At 39.3% G+C, this 18595-nt stretch overlaps 6 non-coding genes across 6 annotated transcripts; all 6 read right to left on the bottom strand.

Annotated features, from left to right (window-relative positions):
• Nucleotides 1-1136: 1136 nt before the first annotated feature.
• Trnam-cau (transfer RNA methionine (anticodon CAU)) lies at nucleotides 1137-1227 on the bottom strand. The gene is given in 2 exon segments: nucleotides 1137-1172; nucleotides 1191-1227. It is a non-coding gene; the product is annotated as a tRNA-Met (tRNA).
• A 2447-nt stretch (nucleotides 1228-3674) lies between these two features.
• Trnam-cau (transfer RNA methionine (anticodon CAU)) lies at nucleotides 3675-3765 on the bottom strand. Its single transcript is given in 2 exon segments — nucleotides 3675-3710; nucleotides 3729-3765. It is a non-coding gene; the product is annotated as a tRNA-Met (tRNA).
• A 2446-nt stretch (nucleotides 3766-6211) lies between these two features.
• Trnam-cau (transfer RNA methionine (anticodon CAU)) lies at nucleotides 6212-6302 on the bottom strand. Its single transcript is given in 2 exon segments — nucleotides 6212-6247; nucleotides 6266-6302. It is a non-coding gene; the product is annotated as a tRNA-Met (tRNA).
• Nucleotides 6303-8748: 2446 nt separating this feature from the next.
• Trnam-cau (transfer RNA methionine (anticodon CAU)) lies at nucleotides 8749-8839 on the bottom strand. Its single transcript is given in 2 exon segments — nucleotides 8749-8784; nucleotides 8803-8839. It is a non-coding gene; the product is annotated as a tRNA-Met (tRNA).
• A 2446-nt stretch (nucleotides 8840-11285) lies between these two features.
• On the bottom strand, nucleotides 11286-11376 carry Trnam-cau (transfer RNA methionine (anticodon CAU)). Its single transcript is given in 2 exon segments — nucleotides 11286-11321; nucleotides 11340-11376. It is a non-coding gene; the product is annotated as a tRNA-Met (tRNA).
• A 2445-nt stretch (nucleotides 11377-13821) lies between these two features.
• Nucleotides 13822-13912, bottom strand: Trnam-cau (transfer RNA methionine (anticodon CAU)). Its single transcript is given in 2 exon segments — nucleotides 13822-13857; nucleotides 13876-13912. It is a non-coding gene; the product is annotated as a tRNA-Met (tRNA).
• Nucleotides 13913-18595: the final 4683 nt, after the last annotated feature.

The following is an 18595-nucleotide window of genomic DNA, read 5'->3' as shown; positions in this document are numbered from 1 at the left end:
TTTATTTCGTACTTTCTTATTGTATTATTCACCACTTTTTGCCAGACTTATGTGGCAAGCCGCCATAGTACTAAGCAGATTTCTTCTCTACAGATAATGACAGAGATTTCACTCGTAAGCCTGTTTATCAATTCTTGGGTGTTCTTGTTTATATTAAGCAGCCGCCATCCATGATAGATTTTTAAGTCGACTCCCCGCCAGGGACGAAATACTTCGGTTTAGGCTGTTAGTACCTTATCCCAGTTCACTTCTTGTAGTTCAAAGACGTTTCTCACCATGTACCATTGAAATGATTTATTGCCTGGTCTCCCCGCCCTGGGGTACCCATGCCTAGATAGACAGGTACTCTGCAGGACGCTAAAGGGTCGGGCCGGCTTTCTGAGGGTCATAACTATTCGGCCAACAAGATGACACACGACTCTGTTATCCATAGGTCTCAGTTTCTGCTACAATACGAACAGGATTAATCTCCCCACTGGTTTACAGTCTGTCCCAAATTGCTGCAACAATACAACCAAAAGACGGACTCCACAATATTAGGCGAGTTCGTTGAATGGAACCCATATTTTGTACGCTTAACCGACTCCAGGAAGGAAAACAATTAATTGGAAATACAAAGTGTGCTGTTCTTTTCTTCCTCTTGGTTACATGTTTCTTACTTCAGTTCACTCTGTCACTTAATTCTCGGCCGGGCTGTGATCGCCTCCTTACAACCTTTCCATTTCCCAACATGGGTCGATAAATGCTCCAGATCCGTAACCACCTATTGTGTCATCTCTTTAATTATTCATTCAGTGGTGCTATCACGTAAAATATAAAAAAAATAAAAGATAAAAGATTTGGAATTCTTTATCAAACATTTAATTCGTTTCGATGTGATGAGCCGAAAAGAGTTTATATACATCAACAATAATTGGACAAAAGTAATTGTAAGACATATTGCAAATGTTTCCAAGTACATGGAGATGTTCTCGGTGCGGATGGAACTCACAACACTCAGACAGCCCTTGCAAGCGTTATTATGAGAAAGATGCGCTGCCTATTGGTTTACCGTCCAAATTTTTGACCAACGCAGTACGTCAAAGCCGAAAGATTTAAAATAGTTTCTGAAACATTCCTATTTCATACAAAATATATGCCCCGGGTGAGGATCGAACTCACGACCTTCAGATAGCCCGTTCATTTGTGATTATGAGACTGACGCGCTGCCTACTGCGCTACCGAGGCCGCTGAAGATAGAGTTTTTTATAAACTTTACATTAGTGTCGACAAAGCAATTGAGGTAAAAGGTAAAACATTTCGAATTATTTATCAAACATTTAATTCGTTTTGATGTGATGAGCCGAAAAGAGTTTAAATGCATCAAAAATAATTGGACAAAAGCAAATGTAAGATATATTGCAAATGTTTGCAAGTACATGGAGATGTTCTCGGTGAGGATGGAACTCACAACACTCAGACTGCCCGTGCAAGCGTGATTATGAGAAAGATGCGCTGAGAAAATTTTTGACCAAAACAGTACGTAAAAGCAGAAAGATTTAAAATAGTTTTTCAAACATTCCTATTTTATTCAATATAGGAGACAAGTGAGTGAAAAATCTATCCCTGATGTATTAAGTGTGTCCTCGCCCAAAAGCGGTTCAACGTGTTTCAGACCAATTACGAATTTATTATCCCGATTATGATTGACGATGGGTTCTGTCTTATTCCATCGCAGCTGGTCAAGCAAATGAAATACACTAATACATCGTTGTCATATTTAATCTTTGGCCAAGCTTGTACCACGGTCTATCTTCTCTCCAGCTGAACTCTAATGAGCAAAAATAGTCGTAAATATTGACATGTTTTCATGGGTCGTATTACGCTGATTTCGTGGCGTGTAACATTTCCTATTCGTTACAGCTTCAGTGAGTAAGCAATTGACAGTGTTACAAAGAATGCAGTGAAAATGGTTGCACTTAATCTGTGAGTTGAAAAATGCTGGAGTTAAGTATTCGCAACTCGTGGCATTTGTATAGTGGTCGCAAAATTTGAGCGGATTAAGCACTGGAGAACTCGGGTTAAGTTCTCAACTCCTGGGATTAAATATTAGCGCACTCGGATTAAGTAATGAACTACTCAGATTAAGTACTGGCCTACTGGGATTAAATGATGAACCACTCGAAAAAAGTACTGGCGCAATCAGATTAAATATTGAACTACTCAGATTAGGTACAGGCGTACTCGGATTAAATAATGAACTACTCAGATTAAGTACTAGCGTAATCAGGTCAAGTTCTGAACTACTCGGATTAAGTACTTGCGTACTCGGGTTACGTTCTGAACTACGCCGAATAAGTACTGGCGCACTCAAGTTAAGTCGTATACTACGTTTTAAACCTTTATTCGCCATGGTATCATTGAAAAGTTTGTATTATTATTGTGAATAGTTAGAATAAAATTCTAACTGAGTTGAACTGACAAGAGGTCGGATTTCGCCAGTTACATGTAATCAGTTACCAGCTAACAAACTGTTGTTGTTTCTCTGGTTTTACTCTTTATGTCGTACTTTCTTATTGTATTATTCACCACTTTTTGCCAGACTTATGTGGCAAGCCGCCATTGTACTAAGCAGATTTCTTCTCTACAGATAATGACAGAGATTTCACTCCGTAAGCCTGTTTATCAATTCTTGGGTGTTCTTGTTTATATTAAGCAGCCGCCATCCATGATAGATTTTTAAGTCGACTACCCGCCAGGGACGAAATACTTCGGTTTAGGCTGTTAGTACCTTATGCCAGTTCACTTCTTGTAGTTCAAAGACGTTTCTCACCATGTACCATTGAAATGATTTATTGCCTGGTCTCCCCGCCCTGGGGTACCCATGCCTAGATAGACAGGTACTCTGCAGGACGCTATAGGGTCGGGCCGGCTTTCTGAGGGTCATAACTATTCGGCCAACAAGATGACACACGACTGTGTTATCCATAGGTCTCAGTTTCTGCTACAATACGAACAGGTTTAATCTCCCCACTGGTTTACAGTCTGTCCCAAATTGCTGCAACAATACAACCAAAAGACGGACTCCACAATATTAGGCGAGTTCGTTGAATGGAACCCATATTTTGTACGCTTAACCGACTCCAGGAAGGAAAACAATTAATTGGAAATACAAAGTGTGCTGTTCTTTTCTTCCTCTTGGTTACATGTTTCTTACTTCAGTTCACTCTGTCACTTAATTCTCGGCCGGGCTGTGATCGCCTCCTTACAACCTTTCCATTTCCCAACATGGGTCGATAAATGCTCCAGATCCGTAACCACCTATTGTGTCATCTCTTTAATTATTCATTCAGTGGTGCTATCACGTAAAATATAAAAAAAAATAAAAGATAAAAGATTTGGAATTCTTTATCAAACATTTAATTCGTTTCGATGTGATGAGCCGAAAAAAGTTTATATACATCAACAATAATTGGACAAAAGTAATTGTAAGACATATTGCAAATGTTTCCAAGTACATGGAGATGTTCTCGGTGCGGATGGAACTCACAACACTCAGACAGCCCTTGCAAGCGTTATTATGAGAAAGATGCGCTGCCTATTGGTTTACCGTCCAAATTTTTGACCAACGCAGTACGTCAAAGCCGAAAGATTTAAAATAGTTTCTGAAACATTCCTATTTCATACAAAATACATGCCCCGGGTGAGGATCGAACTCACGACCTTCAGATAGCCCGTTCATTTGTGATTATGAGACTGACGCGCTGCCTACTGCGCTACCGAGGCCGATGATGATAGAGTTTTTTATAAACTTTACATTAGTGTCGACAAAGCAATTGAGGTAAAAGGTAAAACTTTTCGAATTATTTATCAAACATTTAATTCGTTTTGATGTGATGAGCCGAAAAGTGTTTAAATGCATCAAAAATAATTGGACAAAAGCAAATGTAAGATATATTGCAAATGTTTGCAAGTACATGGAGATGTTCTCGGTGAGGATGGAACTCACAACACTCAGACTGCCCGTGCAAGCGTGATTATGAGAAAGATGCGCTGAGAAAATTTTTGACCAAAACAGTACGTAAAAGCAGAAAGATTTAAAATAGTTTTTCAAGCATTCCTATTTCATTCAATATAGGAGACAAGTGAGTGAAAAATCTATCCCTGATGTATTAAGTGTGTCCTCGCCCAAAAGCGGTTCAACGTGTTTCAGACCAATTACGAATTTATTATCCCGATTATGATTGACGATGGGTTCTGTCTTATTCCATCGCAGCTGGTCAAGCAAATGAAATACACTAATACATCGTTGTCATATTTAATCTTTGGCCAAGCTTGTACCACGGTCTATCTTCTCTCCAGCTGAACTCTAATGAGCAAAAATAGTCGTAAATATTGACATGTTTTCATGGGTCGTATTACGCTGATTTCGTGGCGTGTAACATTTCCTATTCGTTACAGCTTCAGTGAGTAAGCAATTGACAGTGTTACAAAGAATGCAGTGAAAATGGTTGCACTTAATCTGTGAGTTGAAAAATGCTGGAGTTAAGTATTCGCAACTCGTGGCATTTGTATAGTGGTCGCAAAATTTGAGCGGATTAAGCACTGGAGAACTCGGGTTAAGTTCTCAACTCCTGGGATTAAATATTAGCGCACTCGGATTAAGTAATGAACTACTCAGATTAAGTACTGGCCTACTGGGATTAAATGATGAACCACTCGAAAAAAGTACTGGCGCAATCAGATTAAATATTGAACTACTCAGATTAGGTACAGGCGTACTCGGATTAAATAATGAACTACTCAGATTAAGTACTAGCGTAATCAGGTCAAGTTCTGAACTACTCGGATTAAGTACTTGCGTACTCGGGTTACGTTCTGAACTACGCCGAATAAGTACTGGCGCACTCAAGTTAAGTCGTATACTACGTTTTAAACCTTTATTCGCCATGGTATCATTGAAAAGTTTGTATTATTATTGTGAATAGTTAGAATAATATTCTAACTGAGTTGAACTGACAAGAGGTCGGATTTCGCCAGTTACATGTAATTAGTTACCAGCTAACAAACTGTTGTTGTTGTTCTGGTTTTACTCTTTATTTCGTACTTTCTTATTGTATTATTCACCACTTTTTGCCAGACTTATGTGGCAAGCCGCCATTGTACTAAGCAGATTTCTTCTCTACAGATAATGACAGAGATTTCACTCCGTAAGCCTGTTTATCAATTCTTGGGTGTTCTTGTTTATATTAAGCAGCCGCCATCCATGATAGATTTTTAAGTCGACTCCCCGCCAGGGACGAAATACTTCGGTTTAGGCTGTTAGTACCTTATCCCAGTTCACTTCTTGTAGTTCAAAGACGTTTCTCACCATGTACCATTGAAATGATTTATTGCCTGGTCTCCCCGCCCTGGGCTACCCATGCCTAGATAGACAGGTACTCTGCAGGACGCTATAGGGTCGGGCCGGCTTTCTGAGGGTCATAACTATTCGGCCAACAAGATGACACACGACTCTGTTATCCATAGGTCTCAGTTTCTGCTACAATACGAACAGGTTTAATCTCCCCACTGGTTTACAGTCTGTCCCAAATTGCTGCAACAATACAACCAAAAGACGGACTCCACAATATTAGGCGAGTTCGTTGAATGGAACCCATATTTTGTACGCTTAACCGACTCCAGGAAGGAAAACAATTAATTGGAAATACAAAGTGTGCTGTTCTTTTCTTCCTCTTGGTTACATGTTTCTTACTTCAGTTCACTCTGTCACTTAATTCTCGGCCGGGCTGTGATCGCCTCCTTACAACCTTTCCATTTCCCAACATGGGTCGATAAATGCTCCAGATCCGTAACCACCTATTGTGTCATCTCTTTAATTATTCATTCAGTGGTGCTATCACGTAAAATATAAAAAAAATAAAAGATAAAAGATTTGGAATTCTTTATCAAACATTTAATTCGTTTCGATGTGATGAGCCGAAAAGAGTTTATATACATCAACAATAATTGGACAAAAGTAATTGTAAGACATATTGCAAATGTTTCCAAGTACATGGAGATGTTCTCGGTGCGGATGGAACTCACAACACTCAGACAGCCCTTGCAAGCGTTATTATGAGAAAGATGCGCTGCCTATTGGTTTACCGTCCAAATTTTTGACCAACGCAGCACGTCAAAGCCGAAAGATTTAAAATAGTTTCTGAAACATTCCTATTTCATACAAAATACATGCCCCGGGTGAGGATCGAACTCACGACCTTCAGATAGCCCGTTCATTTGTGATTATGAGACTGACGCGCTGCCTACTGCGCTACCGAGGCCGATGATGATAGAGTTTTTTATAAACTTTACATTAGTGTCGACAAAGCAATTGAGGTAAAAGGTAAAACATTTCGAATTATTTATCAAACATTTAATTCGTTTTGATGTGATGAGCCGAAAAGAGTTTAAATGCATCAACAATAATTGGACAAAAGCAAATGTAAGATATATTGCAAATGTTTGCAAGTACATGGAGATGTTCTCGGTGAGGATGGAACTCACAACACTCAGACTGCCCGTGCAAGCGTGATTATGAGAAAGATGCGCTGAGAAAATTTTTGACCAAAACAGTACGTAAAAGCAGAAAGATTTAAAATAGTTTTTCAAACATTCCTATTTCATTCAATATAGGAGACAAGTGAGTGAAAAATCTATCCCTGATGTATTAAGTGTGTCCTCGCCCAAAAGCGGTTCAACGTGTTTCAGAGCAGTTACGAATTTATTATCCCGATTATGATTGACGATGGGTTCTGTCTTATTCCATCGCAGCTGGTCAAGCAAATGAAATACACTAATACATCGTTGTCATATTTAATCTTTGGCCAAGCTTGTACCACGGTCTATCTTCTCTCCAGCTGAACTCTAATGAGCAAAAATAGTCGTAAATATTGACATGTTTTCATGGGTCGTATTACGCTGATTTCGTGGCGTGTAACATTTCCTATTCGTTACAGCTTCAGTGAGTAAGCAATTGACAGTGTTACAAAGAATGCAGTGAAAATGGTTGCACTTAATCTGTGAGTTGAAAAATGCTGGAGTTAAGTATTCGCAACTCGTGGCATTGGTATAGTGGTCGCAAAATTTGAGCGGATTAAGCACTGGAGAACTCGGGTTAAGTTCTCAACTCCTGGGATTAAATATTAGCGCACTCGGATTAAGTAATGAACTACTCAGATTAAGTACTGGCGTACTGGGATTAAATGATGAACCACTCGAAAAAAGTACTGGCGCAATCAGATTAAATATTGAACTACTCAGATTAGGTACAGGCGTACTCGGATTAAATAATGAACTACTCAGATTAAGTACTGGCGTAATCAGGTCAAGTTCTGAACTACTCGGATTAAGTACTTGCGTACTCGGGTTACGTTCTGAACTACGCGGAATAAGTACTGGCGCACTCAAGTTAAGTCGTATACTACGTTTTAAACCTTTATTCGCCATGGTATAATTGAAAAGTTTGTATTATTATTGTGATTAGTTAGAATAAAAATCTAACTGAGTTGAACTGACAAGAGGTCGGATTTCGCCAGTTACATGTAATCAGTTACCAGCTAACAAACTGTTGTTGTTGTTCTGGTTTTACTCTTTATTTCGTACTTTCTTATTGTATTATTCACCACTTTTTGCCAGACTTATGTGGCAAGCCGCCATTGTACTAAGCAGATTTCTTCTCTACAGATAATGACAGAGATTTCACTCCGTAAGCCTGTTTATCAATTCTTGGGTGTTCTTGTTTATATTAAGCAGCCGCCATCCATGATAGATTTTTAAGTCGACTCCCCGCCAGGGACGAAATACTTCGGTTTAGGCTGTTAGTACCTTATCCCATTTCACTTCTTGTAGTTCAAAGACGTTTCTCACCATGTACCATTGAAATGATTTATTGCCTGGTCTCCCCGCCCTGGGCTACCCATGCCTAGATAGACAGGTACTCTGCAGGACGCTATAGGGTCGGGCCGGCTTTCTGAGGGTCATAACTATTCGGCCAACAAGATGACACACGACTCTGTTATCCATAGGTCTCAGTTTCTGCTACAATACGAACAGGTTTAATCTCCCCACTGGTTTACAGTCTGTCCCAAATTGCTGCAACAATACAACCAAAAGACGGACTCCACAATATTAGGCGAGTTCGTTGAATGGAACCCATATTTTGTACGCTTAACCGACTCCAGGAAGGAAAACAATTAATTGGAAATACAAAGTGTGCTGTTCTTTTCTTCCTCTTGGTTACATGTTTCTTACTTCAGTTCACTCTGTCACTTAATTCTCGGCCGGGCTGTGATCGCCTCCTTACAACCTTTCCATTTCCCAACATGGGTCGATAAATGCTCCAGATCCGTAACCACCTATTGTGTCATCTCTTTAATTATTCATTCAGTGGTGCTATCACGTAAAATATAAAAAAAATAAAAGATAAAAGATTTGGAATTCTTTATCAAACATTTAATTCGTTTCGATGTGATGAGCCGAAAAGAGTTTATATACATCAACAATAATTGGACAAAAGTAATTGTAAGACATATTGCAAATGTTTCCAAGTACATGGAGATGTTCTCGGTGCGGATGGAACTCACAACACTCAGACAGCCCTTGCAAGCGTTATTATGAGAAAGATGCGCTGCCTATTGGTTTACCGTCCAAATTTTTGACCAACGCAGTACGTCAAAGCCGAAAGATTTAAAATAGTTTCTGAAACATTCCTATTTCATACAAAATATATGCCCCGGGTGAGGATCGAACTCACGACCTTCAGATAGCCCGTTCATTTGTGATTATGAGACTGACGCGCTGCCTACTGCGCTACCGAGGCTGCTGAAGATAGAGTTTTTTATAAACTTTACATTAGTGTCGACAAAGCAATTGAGGTAAAAGGTAAAACATTTCGAATTATTTATCAAACATTTAATTCGTTTTGATGTGATGAGCCGAAAAGAGTTTAAATGCATCAAAAATAATTGGACAAAAGCAAATGTAAGATATATTGCAAATGTTTGCAAGTACATGGAGATGTTCTCGGTGAGGATGGAACTCACAACACTCAGACTGCCCGTGCAAGCGTGATTATGAGAAAGATGCGCTGAGAAAATTTTTGACCAAAACAGTACGTAAAAGCAGAAAGATTTAAAATAGTTTTTCAAACATTCCTATTTCATTCAATATAGGAGACAAGTGAGTGAAAAATCTATCCCTGATGTATTAAGTGTGTTCTCGCCCAAAAGCGGTTCAACGTGTTTCAGACCAATTACGAATTTATTATCCCGATTATGATTGACGATGGGTTCTGTCTTATTCCATCGCAGCTGGTCAAGCAAATGAAATACACTAATACATCGTTGTCATATTTAATCTTTGGCCAAGCTTGTACCACGGTCTATCTTCTCTCCAGCTGAACTCTAATGAGCAAAAATAGTCGTAAATATTGACATGTTTTCATGGGTCGTATTACGCTGATTTCGTGGCGTGTAACATTTCCTATTCGTTACAGCTTCAGTGAGTAAGCAATTGACAGTGTTACAAAGAATGCAGTGAAAATGGTTGCACTTAATCTGTGAGTTGAAAAATGCTGGAGTTAAGTATTCGCAACTCGTGGCATTTGTATAGTGGTCGCAAAATTTGAGCGGATTAAGCACTGGAGAACTCGGGTTAAGTTCTCAACTCCTGGGATTAAATATTAGCGCACTCGGATTAAGTAATGAACTACTCAGATTAAGTACTGGCCTACTGGGATTAAATGATGAACCACTCGAAAAAAGTACTGGCGCAATCAGATTAAATATTGAACTACTCAGATTAGGTACAGGCGTACTCGGATTAAATAATGAACTACTCAGATTAAGTACTAGCGTAATCAGGTCAAGTTCTGAACTACTCGGATTAAGTACTTGCGTACTCGGGTTACGTTCTGAACTACGCCGAATAAGTACTGGCGCACTCAAGTTAAGTCGTATACTACGTTTTAAACCTTTATTCGCCATGGTATCATTTAAAAGTTTGTATTATTATTGTGAATAGTTAGAATAAAATTCTAACTGAGTTGAACTGACAAGAGGTCGGATTTCGCCAGTTACATGTAATTGGTTACCAGCTAACAAACTGTTGTTGTTGTTCTGGTTTTGCTCCTTATTTCGTACTTTCTTATTGTATTATTCACCACTTTTTGCCAGACTTATGTGGCAAGCCGCCATTGTACTAAGCAGATTTCTTCTCTACAGATAATGACAGAGATTTCACTCCGTAAGCCTGTTTATCAATTCTTGGGTGTTCTTGTTTATATTAAGCAGCCGCCATCCATGATAGATTTTTAAGTCGACTACCCGCCAGGGACGAAATACTTCGGTTTAGGCTGTTAGTACCTTGTGCCAGTTCACTTCTTGTAGTTCAAAGACGTTTCTCACCATGTACCATTGAAATGATTTATTGCTTGGTCTCCCCGCCCTGGGGTACCCATGCCTAGATAGACAGGTACTCTGCAGGACGCTATAGGGTCGGGCCGGCTTTCTGAGGGTCATAACTATTCGGCCAACAAGATGACACACGACTGTGTTATCCATAGGTCTCAGTTTCTGCTACAATACGAACAGGTTTAATCTCCCCACTGGTTTACAGTCTGTCCCAAATTGCTGCAACAATACAACCAAAAGACGGACTCCACAATATTAGGCGAGTTCGTTGAATGGAACCCATATTTTGTACGCTTAACCGACTCCAGGAAGGAAAACAATTAATTGGAAATACAAAGTGTGCTGTTCTTTTCTTCCTCTTGGTTACATGTTTCTTACTTCAGTTCACTCTGTCACTTAATTCTCGGCCGGGCTGTGATCGCCTCCTTACAACCTTTCCATTTCCCAACATGGGTCGATAAATGCTCCAGATCCGTAACCACCTATTGTGTCATCTCTTTAATTATTCATTCAGTGGTGCTATCACGTAAAATATAAAAAAAATAAAAGATAAAAGATTTGGAATTCTTTATCAAACATTTAATTCGTTTCGATATGATGAGCCGAAAAGAGTTTATATACATCAACAATAATTGGACAAAAGTAATTGTAAGACATATTGCAAATGTTTCCAAGTACATGGAGATGTTCTCGGTGCGGATGGAACTCACAACACTCAGACAGCCCTTGCAAGCGTTATTATGAGAAAGATGCGCTGCCTATTGGTTTACCGTCCAAATTTTTGACCAACGCAGTACGTCAAAGCCGAAAGATTTAAAATAGTTTCTGAAACATTCCTATTTCATACAAAATATATGCCCCGGGTGAGGATCGAACTCACGACCTTCAGATAGCCCGTTCATTTGTGATTATGAGACTGACGCGCTGCCTACTGCGCTACCGAGGCCGCTGAAGATAGAGTTTTTTATAAACTTTACATTAGTGTCGACAAAGCAATTGAGGTAAAAGGTAAAACATTTCGAATTATTTATCAAACATTTAATTCGTTTTGATGTGATGAGCCGAAAAGAGTTTAAATGCATCAAAAATAATTGGACAAAAGCAAATGTAAGATATATTGCAAATGTTTGCAAGTACATGGAGATGTTCTCGGTGAGGATGGAACTCACAACACTCAGACTGCCCGTGCAAGCGTGATTATGAGAAAGATGCGCTGAGAAAATTTTTGACCAAAACAGTACGTAAAAGCAGAAAGATTTAAAATAGTTTTTCAAACATTCCTATTTCATTCAATATAGGAGACAAGTGAGTGAAAAATCTATCCCTGATGTATTAAGTGTGTCCTCGCCCAAAAGCGGTTCAACGTGTTTCAGACCAATTACGAATTTATTATCCCGATTATGATTGACGATGGGTTCTGTCTTATTCCATCGCAGCTGGTCAAGCAAATGAAATACACTAATACATCGTTGTCATATTTAATCTTTGGCCAAGCTTGTACCACGGTCTATCTTCTCTCCAGCTGAACTCTAATGAGCAAAAATAGTCGTAAATATTGACATGTTTTCATGGGTCGTATTACGCTGATTTCGTGGCGTGTAACATTTCCTATTCGTTACAGCTTCAGTGAGTAAGCAATTGACAGTGTTACAAAGAATGCAGTGAAAATGGTTGCACTTAATCTGTGAGTTGAAAAATGCTGGAGTTAAGTATTCGCAACTCGTGGCATTTGTATAGTGGTCGCAAAATTTGAGCGGATTAAGCACTGGAGAACTCGGGTTAAGTTCTCAACTCCTGGGATTAAATATTAGCGCACTCGGATTAAGTAATGAACTACTCAGATTAAGTACTGGCCTACTGGGATTAAATGATGAACCACTCGAAAAAAGTACTGGCGCAATCAGATTAAATATTGAACTACTCAGATTAGGTACAGGCGTACTCGGATTAAATAATGAACTACTCAGATTAAGTACTAGCGTAATCAGGTCAAGTTCTGAACTACTCGGATTAAGTACTTGCGTACTCGGGTTACGTTCTGAACTACGCCGAATAAGTACTGGCGCACTCAAGTTAAGTCGTATACTACGTTTTAAACCTTTATTCGCCATGGTATCATTTAAAAGTTTGTATTATTATTGTGAATAGTTAGAATAAAATTCTAACTGAGTTGAACTGACAAGAGGTCGGATTTCGCCAGTTACATGTAATTGGTTACCAGCTAACAAACTGTTGTTGTTGTTCTGGTTTTGCTCTTTATTTCGTACTTTCTTATTGTATTATTCACCACTTTTTGCCAGACTTATGTGGCAAGCCGCCATTGTACTAAGCAGATTTCTTCTCTACAGATAATGACAGAGATTTCACTCCGTAAGCCTGTTTATCAATTCTTGGGTGTTCTTGTTTATATTAAGCAGCCGCCATCCATGATAGATTTTTAAGTCGACTCCCCGCCAGGGACGAAATACTTCGGTTTAGGCTGTTAGTACCTTATCCCAGTTCACTTCTTGTAGTTCAAAGACGTTTCTCACCATGTACCATTGAAATGATTTATTGCCTGGTCTCCCCGCCCTGGGGTACCCATGCCTAGATAGACAGGTACTCTGCAGGACGCTATAGGGTCGGGCCGGCTTTCTGAGGGTCATAACTATTCGGCCAACAAGATGACACACGACTCTGTTATCCATAGGTCTCAGTTTCTGCTACAATACGAACAGGTTTAATCTCCCCACTGGTTTACAGTCTGTCCCAAATTGCTGCAACAATACAACCAAAAGACGGACTCCACAATATTAGGCGAGTTCGTTGAATGGAACCCATATTTTGTACGCTTAACCGACTCCAGGAAGGAAAACAATTAATTGGAAATACAAAGTGTGCTGTTCTTTTCTTCCTCTTGGTTACATGTTTCTTACTTCAGTTCACTCTGTCACTTAATTCTCGGCCGGGCTGTGATCGCCTCCTTACAACCTTTCCATTTCCCAACATGGGTCGATAAATGCTCCAGATCCGTAACCACCTATTGTGTCATCTCTTTAATTATTCATTCAGTGGTGCTATCACGTAAAATATAAAAAAATAAAAGATAAAAGATTTGGAATTCTTTATCAAACATTTAATTCGTTTCGATGTGATGAGCCGAAAAGAGTTTATATACATCAACAATAATTGGACAAAAGTAATTGTAAGACATATTGCAAATGTTTCCAAGTACATGGAGATGTTCTCGGTGCGGATGGAACTCACAACACTCAGACAGCCCTTGCAAGCGTTATTATGAGAAAGATGCGCTGCCTATTGGTTTACCGTCCAAATTTTTGACCAACGCAGTACGTCAAAGCCGAAAGATTTAAAATAGTTTCTGAAACATTCCTATTTCATACAAAATATATGCCCCGGGTGAGGATCGAACTCACGACCTTCAGATAGCCCGTTCATTTGTGATTATGAGACTGACGCGCTGCCTACTGCGCTACCGAGGCCGCTGAAGATAGAGTTTTTTATAAACTTTACATTAGTGTCGACAAAGCAATTGAGGTAAAAGGTAAAACATTTCGAATTATTTATCAAACATTTAATTCGTTTTGATGTGATGAGCCGAAAAGAGTTTAAATGCATCAAAAATAATTTTCACAAAAGCAAATGTAAGATATATTGCAAATATTTGCAAGTACATGGAGATGTTCTCGGTGAGGATGGAACTCACAACACTCAGACTGCCCGTGCAAGCGTGATTATGAGAAAGATGCGCTGAGAAAATTTTTGACCAAAGCTCACTGAAGATAGCTCGTTTATTTGTGATTATGAGACTGACGCGCTGTCTACTGCGCTACCGAGGCCGATGATGATAGAGTTTTTTTATAAACTTTACATTAGTGTCGACAAAGCAATTGAGGTAAAAGGTAAAACATTTCGAATTATTTATCAAACATTTAATTCGTTTCGATGTGATGAGCCGAAAAGAGTTTAAATGCATCAAAAATAATTGGACAAAAGCAAATGTAAGATATATTGCAAATGTTTGCAAGTACATGGAGATGTTCTCGGTGCGGATTGAACTCACAACACTCAGACTGCCCGTGAAAATGTAATTATGAGAAAGATGCGCTGAAAAATTTAACTGTCCAAATTTTTGACCAAAACAGTACGTAAAAGCAGAAAGATTTAAAATAGTTTCTCAAACATTCCCATTTCATACAAAATATTTGCCATAGGTGAGGATGGAACCCACAACACTCAGACAGCCTGTGGAAGGTTGATTTTTTTTGGTGGGGGATGTCGAATTTATGACCAAATTCTCTGAAAGAACAAGGGTACATGAATTGACTTTTTCCTCCTTCTATTCCCACAGCTCTCCATGTTAAAATCATTTATCACAGACTTACTAAGACTGCTGTGGGACACATAGAACAATATCTTAGTTTCATTTCACTCTCACTTGCCATAATACAGTGATATCGTTATTAAGGTGAAGAATGCTATTTTAACAAATATACAAGCTTATTTAAGGCTATCTTACAGAATACATTTCGTTTACATCACGTTCTTACAAATTCTGTTCTTCCCATTCTGTAAAATTCTACATTAACTCTTGTCTTTATTACACCTTTTGCAGCAGCCACAATACTTTGGACATTTCTTTGTACATTTTGAAATAATACCTAATTTAGTGTACACCATATGCTGAATTGTAATACGTTAATGACATATAATATTACATCCTTTTCCACTTGATTAAAATTGTCTCCCAACATCTTAAACACTAAAATTTCGTCCAACGCTGGTAAAAACTAAGCATACTTGGTTGAAATGATTGAAAACACTTTTAGTTACCCAGCAGTCTAGAAAAAGACGTTTCTGGGATTTAAACAACCCACAAAATGCACATAAATCCTCAGTTGCCACGTTGCGATGTTCAGCCTACAAAATTGGGGACACAATTGTCTCGATGAAATTCCAAGCTAGTAGATAGCAAAGTATCTCCAGTCGGCCTCCGTTCCATGTATAAGTCTTAAAATATGGCGGATAAGCTTTGCACTCAGTGTTTTAAATCTTTAACCCGCCGTTTTCAAACAAGTTGTGCAACACAGATCTTTTTATACTTTCAGGCTTATTGTCCCAAAGGAATCCAAAAATCAGTTGGGTGCCTTGCGTAAAACATTTTGTAGGTAATAGGGTACACTGTGCAACAAGCCATAACAAAGACAGAGCAACCGTGTTTATTAGTGCAGGTTTCCCCCTTAAAGTTAAGTATCTGCCGTTCCAAGAAGTTACATTTTTCTTCATTTTATTTAAATGGTATCATTCGTTTTAACAGCAGAAAAAAAGAGTTCGAAATACAATGTGCACAATAATGGCGACAAGGCACATCCTTGCTGAACACCTCTAGATAATGTAAACTTTTTGGTAATATGGCCGTTCACAATGACTGAGCTTGATATGTCAGTATACAGTAACTCCACCCAATTACAAAAGTCTGGCCCAAAATTGAAATGTTCCAGAAATTTGAACAAAAATGACCAGTTAACACGATCAAGGGCCTTTTCTTGGTCCAGGTTGATAAAACATACACCTAAATCTTTCTGCTCAGCATAATCGTAAACATTACGTAGCAAGTGTAAAGTATCAAAAATTGTCCTACCAGGGACATCACATGTCTGATTTTTAGAAACCACAGAATCGATTACACACCTGAGGTGATTACATAAGGCCTTTGAGATAATTTTATAATCGACATTTAACGAACTAATAGGCCTCCAGTTCTCAATGCTCTCTGCGTTGTCTGGATCCTTACATAATAATGTTATCAGACCGTATCGCTGCGAAGAGGTCAGCGTTTCTTGTTCAAAACAAAGATTTGCGACATGTGTAAATAGTTTTCCAAAAATTGGCAAAAATCCACGTAAAATTCTGCAGGAAAACCGTCAGAACCAGGAGACCGCTAATTATTCATATCTTTTACAACATGGAATAATTCTTCTTCTGTCAGCCTACCCTCACACAATAGTCTACTACTATCGCGTGACTTAGGTAAAGATGACAAAAAATCGAACTGCCTTTCAACATCAACATCATGTTTGGAATACAATTCGCTGTAGAAGGAACGAATACAGGGCGCAACATCAGTTTGACCATTATGAGAAACGATACCATTCTTGTGGCATAAAATACTTTTGATCATTTTCTTTCTTCCCCTTCTGGCCACGCGTTGAATGAAGTAACGTGTTGGTTTCTCACCCTGGTCAAAGTGTACTGCCTTGGCCCAAATAACGGCCCCACAGTGGATTAATTTCTGTAGACCATTGATTGCCTTCTTTACAAGATCTGTTTGATCAGATTTCACAATTGGGTCTTGCTTAAGATTATTTAATTCAGCTTCTAACAGTAGAAGTTGTGACTTCTTTCCATACGCCTGTTTCACACAATGCTGGCGGATCACATCCCTACATTCCGTTTTGAAATCTGAGAAACTATTTTTAATCTTTCTGCTTTTACGTACTGTTTTGGTCAAAAATTTCGACGGTAAACCAGTAGGCAACGCATCTTTCTCATAATAACACTTGCAAGGGCTGTCTGAGTGTTGTGAGTTCCATCCTCACCGAGAACATCTCCATGTACTTGGAAACATTTGCAATATGTCTTACAATTACTTTTGTCCAATTATTGTTGATGTATATAACTCTTTTTGGCTCATCACATGAAACGAATTAAATGTTTTATAAAAAATTCTAATCCTTTCACCTTTTACCTCAATTGTTTCGTCGATACTAACATAAAGCTTATCAAAAACACTGTAATCAGCGGCCTCGGTAGCGTCAGTACGCAGCGCGTCAGTCTTATAATCACAAATGAACGCTCTATCTAAAGGTCGTGAGTTCTATCCTCAGCCGGGCTTTTATTTTGTATAAAACAGGAATGTTTCAGAAACTATTTGAATCATTCCGCTTTTTATAGTTTTGTTGATATTTTTTTCGAATCCAGACTCTAAGGAGTGATATTTTATTGTGAGGACATTTAGGAAGTGGGCTACTGCCCTGCAGCAGCTAACAGTATGTCGAGACCTGTTACGTTTTCGCCTGCGACCAGGTCGTTGAGAACTCTGTCTGTGGCACTATCTACCAAGAACAGCTTTGTATTTTCTACGGTAGTGCAGAGGGACTTTTTTGCTGTACTACGTGGGATAGTAAATATAAAATCGGGCCTTGTTACTTTTCAGAAAAAAACATTTCAAGAAAATGTTTTTCTTGGGATATGGATATTCACAAGAAAAAGAAATAGGATATTGTGCCTGCAATCTCTGTGTATTTGAACCTGACGGTGCACCGTGCAATGCACTGTGAGAACAGCATTCGGGTGTACAGCTTCCGGTGTCACAATGAGCGATATGTTCAAATTTCATCAACCTTGTCATGTTCACGTTGTCATGTTCCTGGACAGAGATATGAGTGTCGGAAATGTGGACAAAATAGCCATAAGGCGGCGGAATGTATGTCGGTTTGGTGTTACAACTGCAATGTTTTTTCTACGCAAGAAAACCCACACAGTGAGAAAGACTACGAGGCATGTGCGGATCGGAGCAGCATACGTATGTGGTCTTACGCGGCGCGGGTGAAAGGCGTAACTTCTGGCAATGCTCGGGCTGCTAGAACACAAGTGAACGTTGTTATGAAAACAGAGGAAAGCCATGGTGAAAATGCCTCTGATGTTGACTCTGACGTTGACGTCGATTCTGACGTTGACGTGTGTTCTGAAGGCGGGTACCAGATAAATAACGTTGAGAACGAGGGCGATGATGTTGTGGTTGACGCTGATGACGACGTTGACGTTAACGTAAACATGGCGGATTCTGGTGATGGGACGAGATTATGTGCTGCCGTCTCAGGCGAAGATGCCGAACCTGTGTCTGTGGCGGTCGATTCAGGGAGCAAGTGGTTGATCCGGCATTTTCGTCACCGGATCCTGAAATTTCTACCCAGGTAGACGGCGGGATAGTACAGCCCGATGTCCATAATGTGCGCTTACCCGAACCAGTGAAGCAAAAGAAGGCCAAACTGATGATAGGAAGTAAAAATGAGGGCGAGCAGGATGGCGTGTCTGACCCTGCCGTAAATTTTGTGGTTTCAAGCAATCGTATGGAAATATCTCCCTCACCGTCTGAAGATTGT

Source organism: Liolophura sinensis, chromosome 9 (genome assembly GCF_032854445.1).
Source record: "Liolophura sinensis isolate JHLJ2023 chromosome 9, CUHK_Ljap_v2, whole genome shotgun sequence".
Classification (NCBI taxonomy): domain Eukaryota; kingdom Metazoa; phylum Mollusca; class Polyplacophora; order Chitonida; family Chitonidae; genus Liolophura; species Liolophura sinensis.
This window is presented reverse-complemented; position numbering and strand designations above follow the sequence as displayed.